At 43.2% G+C, this 13455-nt stretch overlaps 1 protein-coding gene across 2 annotated transcripts in view; it reads right to left on the reverse strand.

Moving 5' to 3' along the window:
- FAM107B (family with sequence similarity 107 member B) overlaps window positions 1-12634 on the reverse strand; it is a 59166-nt gene extending 46532 nt beyond the window's left edge. The window contains exons 1-2 of one of the 2 annotated variants that reach the window (XM_041483802.1): window positions 12474-12610; window positions 10598-10714 (exon numbers count right to left, since the gene is read on the reverse strand). The gene's annotated coding sequence lies outside the window, so the exon portion shown is untranslated. Of the gene's footprint in view, window positions 1-10597; window positions 10715-12473 lie in introns of both variants that reach the window. The other variant, XM_041483803.1, reaches the window with a different exon arrangement.
- Between the last annotated feature and the right edge of the window lie 821 nt (window positions 12635-13455).

Here is a 13455-nt window from a genome sequence, read left to right on the forward strand (position 1 = left end):
CACAAGGTAGGACAATTCTAGGATGCCATTCTGATGCCCACATCTTAATGAAGTCAGTATGGCTCTAGCAAAATCAGAGCCACCACAGGGAGTTCCCTGGGTACAAAGCGAGGCTGCAAAAACACATTCAGGAGAATTGTTCCATAACCAAGAAGCAAATAGAGGGCCAGGTCAGGAATTTATGTTAAACAACCTTCTTAGATTTCTTGTTTGATAACATAAGTGTGCATTTGCAACCTGCCCCACAACTTTTGGCCAGTATCAGCCAAATTTTTAAGAGGTTTGAAGCCTCCATGAAATTCCCCTAAAATTTATGTAAACTGGTGGCTGAGCAATGAAAGGTGCCAGGAGTCCAGGCTCTGACAAGCTTCAGTCCAGCGCTGCCAGACAACAATTTCAAGTAACAGCCTTTGGCAGAATGTTAAAAACAACAACAAATAAACTAAGAATTTGAATCAACAGGAAATGAATTGTCAGAAAAACTAAACCAAGGTTTATGGAAGGCAAAACTGGAGGATCACCACACTGACCACATGTGAACATGACAACATTTATGCAACACAGAAGAGGTCAAGTTTGTGATGATGGAGTGAAAGACTCACACAAGCTTATCTCATGCAGCTCAGACAGAAAGTGTAAAATACATATGGTACAAACAGATATACCTTTTTTCCTAGTTATCTCATATTTCACTTTCTTTACAATCTAATGTTACAGTCTGACCCATTTTCTTTCTTTCAAAATTTATCAAACTTGATGAAAAGATCAACTCTAATGTACCTACCTGCCTCATTCTTTCTGAAAGTAGGTGTCCTGTAAGACAGTTCTGGCTTCTGGGGCATATTTAAGGAAAAAAAAAAAAAAAAAACTCAAAAACAAATACACACACAAAAAACTCATAAAACAAAACCCCCAAAAAAAACCCAACCCAAAACAAAACCCCCCACCACAAACAAAAAAAGCCCCAGAAGCCAAAATTATTCCAGTTTAAAATACAAATACCCCTTTGTATCTTAAACATACCATCAATGTGATGAACATGATTAATATTTCAGAATTTTTCAAGAACTACTTCCAGTCACTTTACAAACTTCCTGTTGTTAATTACAGAATCGGCATCTAAAATCTAAAGCATCTTGCACTTTAGGGAAAAAATCCCCAACCCACTGACCTTTAAAAAATTGCCATATATGGGAGGAAACTGTAACAATGGTGCAATGAGAATAAACCACTCAGTTTAATCCTCCAAACCCTAGATTAAATTATAAAACCCAGGCAAAGGTAAAGAAAGCCATTCTCAGAATGCCCTACAGTCCCTTTTAAGAACTTCAAAGTAATAACACTTAAATTTCATCTAGGCTCTCAGTGTCCCAAACTTGAATGATTCAAGCTTTTCAACTTCCATTCAGCCACTCTTCATTCAACAGTTTGTTTACAGAAAGATATTTAAATTGTTCTAAAGAGCACCACAGCTCACTGTAGAACCTTTTCATTCTCTAGCAGGCACTATCATTTATTTACTTTAGGTTTTCCATTATTCAAGTGCTGGCTGGTGCACATTCAAATGAATCACAAACACCAGAACAAACAAGACAGTTCAGGCAAAGGAATGCAATTCAAACAACATTCAGTACAGAAGATATTTAGAAGCTCAGAAAACTAGGAAATGTTTGGTCTGCTTTTAACTTAGCATGTTTAGAAAAAAAAAATTATCATTATGAAAGTCTGAAATTGCTTAAAGTTATACAGAAATGCCACTAAAAAAATCCCTATCTTTCAATTTCCATCAGTAACACAAAGGCATTTACCAAAACCACTGCAATGAATTATTTACAAAATTCCTTCCAAATTAATGTCCAGAAAAAGGAGAGAAATCCCAAACCCTGTTACAGGACTACACTGTTCTTCCAAAATGCACAAACACTGGAGTGGTGCAGTGACCATGTCTGTGCTATCACCTCCAGGGCATGCAAATCAGAGAAATAAGAATTGTGAATAGAGATCCACTGTCCTTTCCATTAAAAAAATAAAGATCATGGATGGCCCCTGATCCAGGGAACTTACCAAAAGCCAAAAAAAAAAAAAAAAAAAAAAAAAAAAAAAAATTTTGTAGGGTAAAAAAAAAATAAAAAAAAAAAAAAAAAAATTCTGCTAGGTTCAGTCAAAATTGCAATGAAAATTAGCATTTGACCAAGACAGAGAAAAAACTGACATTTATTGAAGCTGCAGTTGATGACATCCCATAAAATTATACCAATTATTTGTCTCTGAGTCAGCTCCATTCCCACATTTAGTACAAGTGCTCTGGCTGACTCACACCAACCATCTACCTGGGAGATTAGTAAAAGAAATTTCAAGCATGATTTTGCTGCAGCTTTTCATGATGAAGTTTAAATTTGCCTGGTTCTCTTCATTTGACCTCAAATTATTTGAAAATTTAATTTAAATTCCAGTTTGTCTTTAGGAATTTTCTCAGAAGCAACAAGCTTAATGGGGATAATGCTAGATATACAAAATTGGCAAGTAAAGAAATGATCTGGTCTAAACAGATTCTGTTTTCAGTGAGAAACAGCTTTTCAGGCTGCTTATTTGCCTAAAGGCATTTATGGGAAGATGATTTCTATATTGGGGTAGTGGGTTTATGCTTGAAATATAAAGTTTATATTATCTTTTCATTATGCTTCTATTTGCAGTGTTTCATCTTGTTTGTTCTCTCAGTTCAAAGTCCCAAGTTCACATTCTATCCTTGCATTAACTAGTTCTAGCTTTAGGCAAGTCAATTCAGCCTTTGTTTCTTAATGTGTAAAAGGAGGACAATAACAAATATTTATGTACTTTAAATTGATATTGGAAAGATGTGTTTACCCTGACACAGTTTTTAAAATACACCATTTTATAAAATTCATTGCAAAAATTACCCAGTTTACCCACATTAACTGGAATGGTTGTAATTTTAGTAAATGGCTTGTGGAACTCCCTATCCTTTCCTTCCTCAAGGAGACCATTTCTTACAGTTCTTGAAAAGCCTCCCATGTAGCAAACCATGCTACCCTGAGCTGAGTTCATGGCATTCTAACTATTGACAGTCTAAAAAAAATTTAAAAAAAAAAATGCATTGATTACAGAGACATTTAATCTTAGGAATCTGAATGACTGAATATTACAGTACAGAATTTTTTCCACTCCTCTTCCTGGGGGAAAATACAGAGAAGTAGGAACTCCTTATGTCACTGCTTTTACAGCAATAAGTTTTTTGTGATATTCAGTGTTTTGTTGACTGGTGTCTGTAATCTGGGCCTTTCTAAATCCAATCTTCACCTGACTTCCTCACGTGAAACATCTGCACCTACAAAATAAATTAACTACATCTGTGTCTGTTTTACCAGTCAATTAATCAGCTTCCTCTTAGGGGGAAAAATACCCTAAATCAAAATGAGATTCTGGAAATAAAATAAAGATGAACCTCAAGCCTTGTGAATCATCAGATCTGAGCAGGAATTCAGCTGAGGCTTCTTCATCATTAGAGATAAAACAAGAATAAATACTACTGGCTCAAACTTTAATTCTTAATTCTGCTAGTGCTGATGTTACTTGCAATAAAGAGATTAAGATCCAATACTAAAATGGGAGGAAGGGGTTGGAACAATCCCTTAGAGCAGTCATTTAACAAAGCACCACTTTATCAATGCATGCCATGCCCAATTTGATTTATTACTCCAATTTCAGTGTTGGAAGGAATAAAGTCTTCGAAAGCACACACTCCTCTACTTTAAAGCTCATTCTAAACTCTTGCCTTTTAGTGCACAGAACAGGCATTACACATGCAGCATGCCCTGTATGCCACCAGATGCTGTCAGTCAAATGAATTAAGCATCAAAACAAAACCTTCCATCAATACAAAAAAAATCCACAGGAGAGTAGAACAGGTGACATCACTTGTCCTCCAGCAACCAGTCACCTTTTTCTTTCATAATTCTGTGGTGGGGAATGAAAACTAAAATGCTTTGGAAAACAACTTTGCTGAAACATTGCTGAGGATGCTTCAGCAATTAAGAATTTTCTACACCAGACACCGAGATCTTAATTGGCACAGCAATATAAACCTGGGCATCCTTCTGGGGAAAGCTGTTGTACATCACACACTGAGGCCACCCCAACCTCAGCACCACAGAAATAGGAGCCTCTCCCTGGCAGCTGCTGCCTGCACTCATCCCGTGCTAGCAACACTGGGACAGCTTTGGGAGAAGGAAGAACTACTCAGCCACAGGAAATCACGGCAGTGGATTAGGAAGAGACTAGACAGACACAGGAATTACAATTTGAGCAAAAAATTTAGCTACTTAGGTATCCATATGGCCCACTGCCACAAGATTCAAGAAGTCCTCCAGGACTTAAATACTTGCCCATCCTGAAGTTCTTCTCCCAGTTCCTTTAAAAAGGTATCCCAGTATCACTGACCTGCCTGACCCTGACTGCATTTTGAGCTCACCTCCAATTTTAGTCATCTGCTCGAAAATTGCACAGTTAAAGTGACAGTTTTGGAAATTTTCTGGAAAAAAAGTACTGGTCTAACTTGTATTAAGCCCTGCTTTTTTTTTTTTTTAAATTAGATTTAATATATAGACCAGTGTTTCTCCTCCCTGCAGTATTTTTGGCTGAAGCTGGCAAATGGATTACATTTAGCTAAAGGAACACATTGTCTTGGATCTGTTGATCCTATTAGTTACCTGGAAATAGGTACCAAGGTTGAGGAAATACTTTTTTAGTGCTTCTATAGAGAAAAAGTAGGCCCTAACTAGCTGAAAATTATATAGAACCCTCTGGAGCAGCTTACAGTGCTAAAATTTCTTCCTGTAGTGCAATAAACATGAGCAATGAAGCAGCTTTATTCAGATACATAATGCTACAGGGGGAGTTTAAGTAAAAATCTGTCTCTCCATCAAAGCAGCTGTATTCATCGCAAGAAAATTTTTTCCACTTCAACCCTAACACCAACATGCTTCACCTTTTTGTGTCTCTAATATCCACTCACACACTCTTCCACTTAAACTCTAAGTTCTTCAGGGCAGAGACTGTCTCCTTACAACAGTGATAAGGGGGAAGGACCCTCAGGCCATTGGAAAACAAAACAATAGTTGGCACACTTACTTTCTGACTTCTTGTGCTAACTTGTCCTCAAATCCTCAAGCAGGGAAATTTATTTTATTTTGCTTACATGCTGCACTGAAAAAGATCCCAACAAACCAAAACCAAAGCAGTCATTGCACATGCAGTAAGTTAGATTTCTAGAGCAAACTCTAAAGGTACTGCACTTCTGCCCAGTTTGGAAAAGGATGCAGAATATAACATGGCCAGGTGATGCCTCTAGCCTCTCCTTCTTTATGCCCAGATGAATCAGTCATTAACTGCAGACAAAGCAAACAGGCCCAAGAACTCAGACTGGGGTTTCCCAATAAGAGAGTTTTGATACAATGGCATCTGTAACACTGCTTTGACTTTTTAAACTAAATCCTCCACCTAAGACTCACAGGCACAGACATTCACAAACTCCAGTCTTCAGGACAAGCTTCAAGGTTGGCTTTCTAGTTGCTATACTTCAGATAATGTTTTTGAAATCTTTTCAGCAGGATTTAGTTTCACACCAAGAGATAAATGCTTTCTGCTCTTCAGAGACATTATTTTCTTGAATTCCAAAGTTTGCTTTCAATGTATTTTTTGAAAATGGAAGAATATATTTGCTCATATTTTGTGTAAGAAGCTTATGACTTGCTCAGCTTTCTTGTACTTGAAAGAACAAACAGATAAATAGAGAGTAATGAGCAGGCTAACATTGCCTTTGAAGAGTCACTGGCTCCCACAGTTGCCATCTGTGGTAACAAACCACTCACAGACAAGCCTTGCACAGCCAGGGCTCCCTTCCAGAACACACCAGACTCCCTGTGCCTGAGCACTTCTGATCAGGTGCTGTGTCACTGGCTGCTCACTATGACACAGGACACAGGAGAATGGTGGGACAGTGCCAAGGCAAGCCACGCTCACCTTCCAAAAGTCACCTCTTCATGTGGCAAAGCCCACTGCCCACACCCTCAACAGCTTGGGTACAACCCCCAGCACTTGTTTGCTTCTGCAGGTTAGACAGGGATGGCCTCAAATGTACTTGTTGGAAGAAAAAACTGGTTTACTTTTAGATACCAAAACAATCCCAGGCAATGAAAACAGCAAAACTACCATGATTCTTTCCCTATCCTTTCCTCCATTCCCATGCAAACTCGTGTATACATTTCTGACACTGTTTTGAGGGAGCAGCAGTGATGTGCCAGGTATTATGAGAGTTAAAGAAGTGTATTACAGCTTGCCTGATAGATCTTCTTCAAGGACAAGTAATCTCAAAAAGCTCTAGGATGAAAAAAAAACCCCTAAGCACAGAACCATGAAAGAAATCATAACCCAATCAAACTCCTCTCTATTCTTTCCAAAAATAAACTCAACAAATCCCAGTGGCTTCAGATGAAAATTGGTTTTCTTCTTCTACTAGCAGCCAAGCCCCAAACTGCTTCTCAGCGTGAGACCAGGCACCCACTCTTCCTTGAAGGGCACCAAGGAGCTCAACCACTGCAGCAAGTCTGAAGGACATGGCAGAATGCAATGAGACATTCAGCAAGTCATCTTTGTCCCCTTGAAGTGACACTTCAGAGGAAGCTGAGGTAGCAGAGACATATTTCAGTGAAATAGCAGAGCAGTGCACATCTTCGAAGGGCTGCTCAGCAAGTCATCCTGCCAGGAAGAAGAAAGTTTACTTTGCCTTAAACTCCTCACTCTTCAGAGGTACTAAACTGTAAGGCTGTATCTCTGTGGTCCTCGGAACATGCAAAGCTACTCCAGACCATTCACTCTGAGCCCTGTCCCTAAGTGCTCCAGTCAGCTAGAGGTGCACTTCACCCAGCTGACAGCAAAAACTCCAGCTTCCCTGAAATCTTTTCAGCTTGTTTAGAAGCATCCAGCACAGACACTGGCCTAGATTAGGAATGCAGTTATGCACACATGAATGGTCTTGACCCACTTCTCACCACATCGTCCTGACTACTCAGAGCTGTGAACTCTATTTATTATTAGCACCAGAACAAAAAACAGCCTGTGTATGTACATGAGGTCTGACAAATGCCCACTCGCTGCACAGGCAAGGAATGAAAGGAATTGTTCTATTATTTGCCATCATCATCCTCCTCTCGCCAGCCCACTGAATGCCATGGCTATTGAAATACCTTTGATGGGCAGTGCTTGCCTCCCCTTCAGGGCAGACACTGCTGACCTGGTGGGGCAGTTAGCACCAGTGGGCACAAGCATGGTGAGCTGGACATCCTCCAAGGGGCACAGGAGGATTCTAAATAATCAAGTAAGGAAAAGAAGCTCAAAGTGAGCTCCCCTTTACAGCGTAACACTTTCAAGACTGGGTTTCTCCTGCCCAAAATATACTATACTGCAAAGCAGAGGGACTGCTTCAATGAAGCCAAACATGAGGGCAGTTTCTCCTTCAGAAGCATTCCTGGTTTCAGCTCTATAGCTTACAAGAAAGGTAAGTAATTCCCCAGTACAAGGTAAAACACAAGATCCATCCCACCACAACAAGCAACAAGGTTGTCCTCCAGGATATTAAAATACCCCTCACAGCAGCAGCACTTTTCATGCTTTGTCATCACAAGTTCCCTACAGGACTCTAATCCAGCTCACACAGAGAGGCTGTAAATGTAAATGGCTGAGATTTGCTAAAGGACAGCACAGAGGTTTTACAGTTCATCCTGAAAGCACATGTGCTGCCAAAAATTTCAGTAAAAAGGTAAAAATAAAGAAATTGAGCTCATCTAAATGAAAGGGATTTGTCCCATTGTTCCTAAATGACCGCACTGATTCTTTCTTGATGAGGAGCATGTATGTGCACAAAAGGCAACCTTCTGCCTTCATGATGTCAAAGGCATTTTAAAAATGTAAGCAAATCCAGGAGTTTTGCTTCTAGGATAAATAAAGCTAAACAAGGTAAAGGTTATTGCATTTGTAGTCCTGCTGATATCATAAAACTAGGATTCTTGTCCCAGCTAAGCAAGCTGAGGACCTGCTAAAGACTCAGTAAACTCCACTGCACACTAGATCTATGTTACAAGCAAACTGCACCAAGTCACCACAAAACCTGCCCTTTCAGCTACACACCCAGGCTAAACCTGTTGAGGAAATACTGATTTCAAAAGTTATTTTAAAATGTGACACAGACAAGAAGACAGCACTACCCACAAATGCTCCAAAGTCTTTGCAATTTATTCTTTTATAGACACAGCTTGGAAACACAGTTCTCCCACCTGTGAGAGTCCCACCCTTCATTGCACAAAACTTACAGCACTGGCCTAAGCACAAGAAGCAGGCTGCCAGCACAAAAGTTGTTTTGAAACCAAAGTGACAGACAGAACTGACTTCATAATTATAACCATCAAGCACCAAACACAGCACTGTAAAGAAAAGCATTACTTCAGTTTTCCCAAAGTGACAGAGCACAGGGTAGCAGGTAAGCTCCAGTGTTTCAAGTTACACAGAAAAGGGAAGAAAATACCACATCCTTCCTTTTTTTGCAGACACCTGCAGAAAACCGCTCTCTGCTCATACAGCCCCGTAAGATTTCTGCCACAGAACTGCCACAGGCCACTCCCTGCTGTCATGCAACACCCACAGCCCTTCACACCAACAAGCCAAAGCAGAAAAGCAGCCAGGTGAGAAGAGTACTACGTGAGTGTCTGTGCATATCACAAAGAAGAGCAGCCACCCCTTTAGAAAACAGGTTTTTTTTAAAACAAAAAGCACAAGCCTGGTTTCTCAGGGTGGGGATCTGCACTCAAACCACCTCACCCCGCTGCTGGGGTCACAGAAAGGCAGTCTGGTCTTGCCTTGACCCACCTGGCTCTGCAAAGTCTCCTGTGCCCTTCTGCTGGCACCTGCTCACACACAACTGTACAGTGGGACAGGTGAAGGACCTCCCCAAAGACCCAGCCAGAGACCCATCTGTAAAAACAGCATCCACTATTTGAAGGCAGATATAGAAAGGAAAAGACCCCTTTCCTTTTTCTCTTCTCTCCTGTGTATGCTGACTCTCTTTGTTTAAGTACTTACCACTACAAAATCCTTGTTTTCCACAGTCTAACAAAGACCAGCATGGCTGTGATAGAAGAGCAGTCAACCACTGAGTACACCACAACCAGGTAACCCAACCAGTTTTCACACTTTGCCTCTTCTCTTCTCCTACTCCTTCTGGCAGGGGCAGTACTTTCATTTCAACTCCAGCCAGCAGCTCAGGACACAGGAGTTCAAGTTCTTCTACCAGTACACAGTTCCTGTGTGGTCACAGACAACTAATTTTTTTGCTTGTGATCCTATTCCCCATCTGCAAAGGGAAGGTGTCTTCCCCACAATGGGAACACATGGTATTCCACTTCAGCATGGTTTTAGAAGGATTAATATAAATGAAGCATTAGAAGAGATAAACCTGACAAGAGCATGCAAGACATGGGAAGTGGAAGTATCACTGATAAACGTAGTTCTAAACAGATAATTTATCTTTTTTGTAAAAATATGTTTTTCCTATTAAATTTGCAGCTTTATGTTCAGGTTAGCATGTGAAACTATTCTCTTTCCACTTCTGAAATCTCTCCACTGTTTTACGTCAAAACAAAGCATCAAAACCCTGACTTACATGCCTTTTAAGTAAACACAGAAGAGTTGCAGGCTCTTTGCAACATTATGTTGTGCTGCAAACCATACTTCACTGATAGTGAAAAACATGCCAGGTCTGGCCAAACCAGAGCAAACTTTAGACTAATAACTGAGTTGAGGAAGCACTAAGCATTTTCTTCCCCTTCACAATGAGACCAAGCATGTATCTTGCTCTTTGATACTGTGTCAGAACGGTATCAGCCCTGCGCTGTGCAGACATGCTCTCTTTGGGTTCTTATGAGATGCAAATAGATCCAAAGTTGTACAGCACAGAGATGTCAGATACAAAATGCTCAGCAGAAGCTGAGCACTGAAACTGGCTCTGTTTACAACTACCACAGTCCCAGAACAGATTAAGAGTTGGCCACATGTATTTAATACTGTTAACCACATGCAAAGATAACATAGCTTTATTCAATAAAATATTTTCTTTGAAACTTTGATAGAGCCAAAGCTCTGTTAGAGCCAATTACTTGTTAAACAGTTCCACTCTTCTTCCCACAGTTAGCAAACATGATAATTTCCTTCTCTCTTCCCCCATTTTTTCCCTCTGCCCCAATTTTTAGGTAATTTCCCTGTCCTTACTGAAGTCATGGAGGAATGTTCTAAAAACCAGTTTCTCAATGCCCTGAGTATGGGCAGCTGTGTAAAAATTGAGATACTCCCCCACCCCCAGGCCAGTCTATCACTCTCTCTGAAGCCAGGCTGTTCCACTGTGTGACTCTGACAAACAATCTGCCACTTCAGCAAACACGCTGACTAAAGCTACCACACAAATCAGATTGTGAAGGAGAGGGTGTGCAAGAAAGATCTCCCAACTGCAGCTGCCATGGAGCTCCTCACTTACCCACTTGTGCAGGGCTGGTGCACGGCTCAACACAGTCTCAAAACCTTTAAATGCTCGGAGGTGAACTGGACTTCAGAGAAACTTCTTAATTTTGAAGAGAGAAAGAAGATGCTAAGACTGGAAAAGAAGGAAGAGAATAAATTAAGAGATATGAGATCTGAAGCAGAAAAGAGAAAGCAAGCGGGAAAGTATCGTGAGGACCTGAGGAGATGATTCTCCCACTTCTAACTTTTGGGAAGCATCAGCATGCCATTTTAATTAACAATACTTAATGCTGAAGACAATCTAGTGACACTACTCTTGAGCATTATGGACGCAGAAGTGACATTTCACCTGCCAAAACCATCCCTGGAAAAACTCCACCATCATCAGTGGAAATACACCAAGCATGAAATTGGCCCACAGTTGCATTAAGACAAAAAAGGCTTTGTTTCAGGAGATATGGGACATTTCTGGTTCTTTATAATAAAGCTCAGCAAACACTTGTTTACTGTCCCTAAGCAAATATCCCTGACACCAAACAAGCAGCCATCACATTCATAGCACACACTGTCTGTCCATAGGAAAACATCCATCAATAAAGCAACAGATTCCCAGGGTCCTGTTCATATCACAAGGAAATTAAAGACAGTTTAAATGCCTCCCAAATTGCCTATCAGATCCAAAAGCAATCATTCTCATTTTCAGCAACATCCTTCCACCCTCCTCTGCCAAGTCAAGGAAAGTTGAATGTCCTGACTGGTGCTACAGGACTCAGCGCACACAGATGTACCACAACGCTGAGCAGCTCCACCGCCAGAGTTATTCAACAATAATCCCACCACAAACTATACCCTGCAACCACACTCTGCGCACACAGAAACATCTTTTCCTCCTTTTGTTACATTTTTGTTTGGCCATGTGAATGCTCAAAGAAATCCCGCAAGTTCACATGTTTCTGCCTTTCTCTGGAGTTTGCCACAAGCATGCCCTGGCTTTACAGGGCCAGACTCTGCTCCAATGCCAGCCACAGCCGTACACCACATTTGCATAGTATCGATTTATGCCAGAACTCATTAAACTATGAAAAAATTCAGTGGCTGAAGCAAACAAGAAGTTTGGGCACACAGAGCTCCTGTACTGCACCCTTTCCTCTTATGCACCCGCACAACGTGTTTTGCAGTTTCCCTGGCCAGCTTCGCAGCCTCTCAACCCAATGCACAGGAAAACCTGGACATCTGAATTTCCAGAGTCCTTGAGGGAAAGTTTGACAGACCCAGCTGGGATTGGTGGGAGCACAGGAGAAGAACTCCTCGGGACTTGTCCTGCTCCCACTTCTACTTGGTTTAAAGATCTGTAAGAAGTCATCCACTGTCCACACCAGAAGTTCAGCTGCTCTGAATGCTCATTTTACAGAGCACCACGTATAGGAAACAAAATATTTATCATTTTTATTTGCTTTTCCAACTCGTCTTCCCGACCACCACCACCCACTCCCCCCAGTCCTGCACCCAGGGATCCCGCCGTACTATGGGGGTGCTCCCACGGCTGCAAGAGGCTCCCAAGGATCACAGCTGCCCACAGGAACACCCGAACACCGCACAGGACACACCGAACCAGCTCCACGGCCCCGGCGAGCCGGGGACACCCACGGGGGCACCGCCGGAGCCCCGCACACCCCGGGCACCCTCCTGCTTGCTCCCCCTTTAATTTATGCAGAGCCACGACGAACTCCCCGTGTTTCCCTTCACGAAGGAAGGCGCGGGTGTCCCTCCAGCAGGGACCCGCCGCTCCCGCCTGTCTTCCCCGGGAGCCGCCGTCCCTCAGCCCCCCCGGGCTGGGATATCCCGTCCCTCCGCGCCAGCGCCTTTGTGTGCGGAGCAGACACAGAACCTACCTCGGCGGGGCGGCTCTGCCCGCCCGGCAGCGCGGGGGACGAGGCAGGGGAAGCCGAGGAGGGACGGAGAGGAGCGGCCGCTGCCCGCCCGCCCGATGCCTCCGGAGTGTCCGCCCGGCCCCGCCACACGCGCGGAGCCGGCCCGGCCGCGCCTGAGGGGAGCGGCGGGGCGGGCCGGGGGCGGGCCCGGCGCTGAGTCACCGCCGCGGCCGCCCCGCCGCCTCCTTTGTTGTCAAGCGTGGAAAAATCCGGGGTGGCGGGGATGGCTGGGGGGGAAATCCCGAGAGAAACGGGGGGAAATCTGGGCCTGTGTGGCGGCCTGGGCCGGGCTCCACGGGATCAGCGCTGCCCCGGGAGGGACAACGCGCGTGGGGCAGCCACGGGTGCTCTCAAACTCCTGCCGGGGCTCACCTTCGGGAGCCACCTCTCCTCCCATGGAAAAGAATTTCCCAGCTGTGCCTGCCTGTAACTTTCCTAGTGGTTCCTTCCCGTATCCCGGAGCCCTGTCCCTGCGGATGCTCTCACCGTTCATTCTGTAGGAATTAAGGTCCCCATCCAAAGGTCAGGAGGGCACGGCCAGCCAGCCAGCATATGTTCAATGTACCCAAAATCTGTCTCCGAGCGAGCATTACACGATGGGGACATGAGAAAGGCTCGGGGACACATCGGGCATAGCGTGCACAGACTGGGGAATGAACCCAAACAAAGACATTTGGGGATGAAATGTATGCATGCTGGGGTACACACTGGGATTAAATAGATTTCTTTTGTGTATTTATCACTGGGATTATTTTGCGTTTCTTCAAAACAGATGACGTGAATCACAGCACAGCGACTGCAGTCATCTCAGGGATGAAAAGCTTCAGCCTGATCTGGGGAGCTCAGTAATTTGAGGACCTAAACATTCAGCATCCTTGGGCTGTGGAGACAGACCCGTCCCCTGCAAAACCCCCAGCCCCAGAGGTCCCAGCAGGAAGAGTGT

Source organism: Pyrgilauda ruficollis, unplaced genomic scaffold (genome assembly GCF_017590135.1).
Source record: "Pyrgilauda ruficollis isolate IOZ18807 unplaced genomic scaffold, ASM1759013v1 scaffold61, whole genome shotgun sequence".
NCBI lineage: Eukaryota > Metazoa > Chordata > Aves > Passeriformes > Passeridae > Pyrgilauda > Pyrgilauda ruficollis.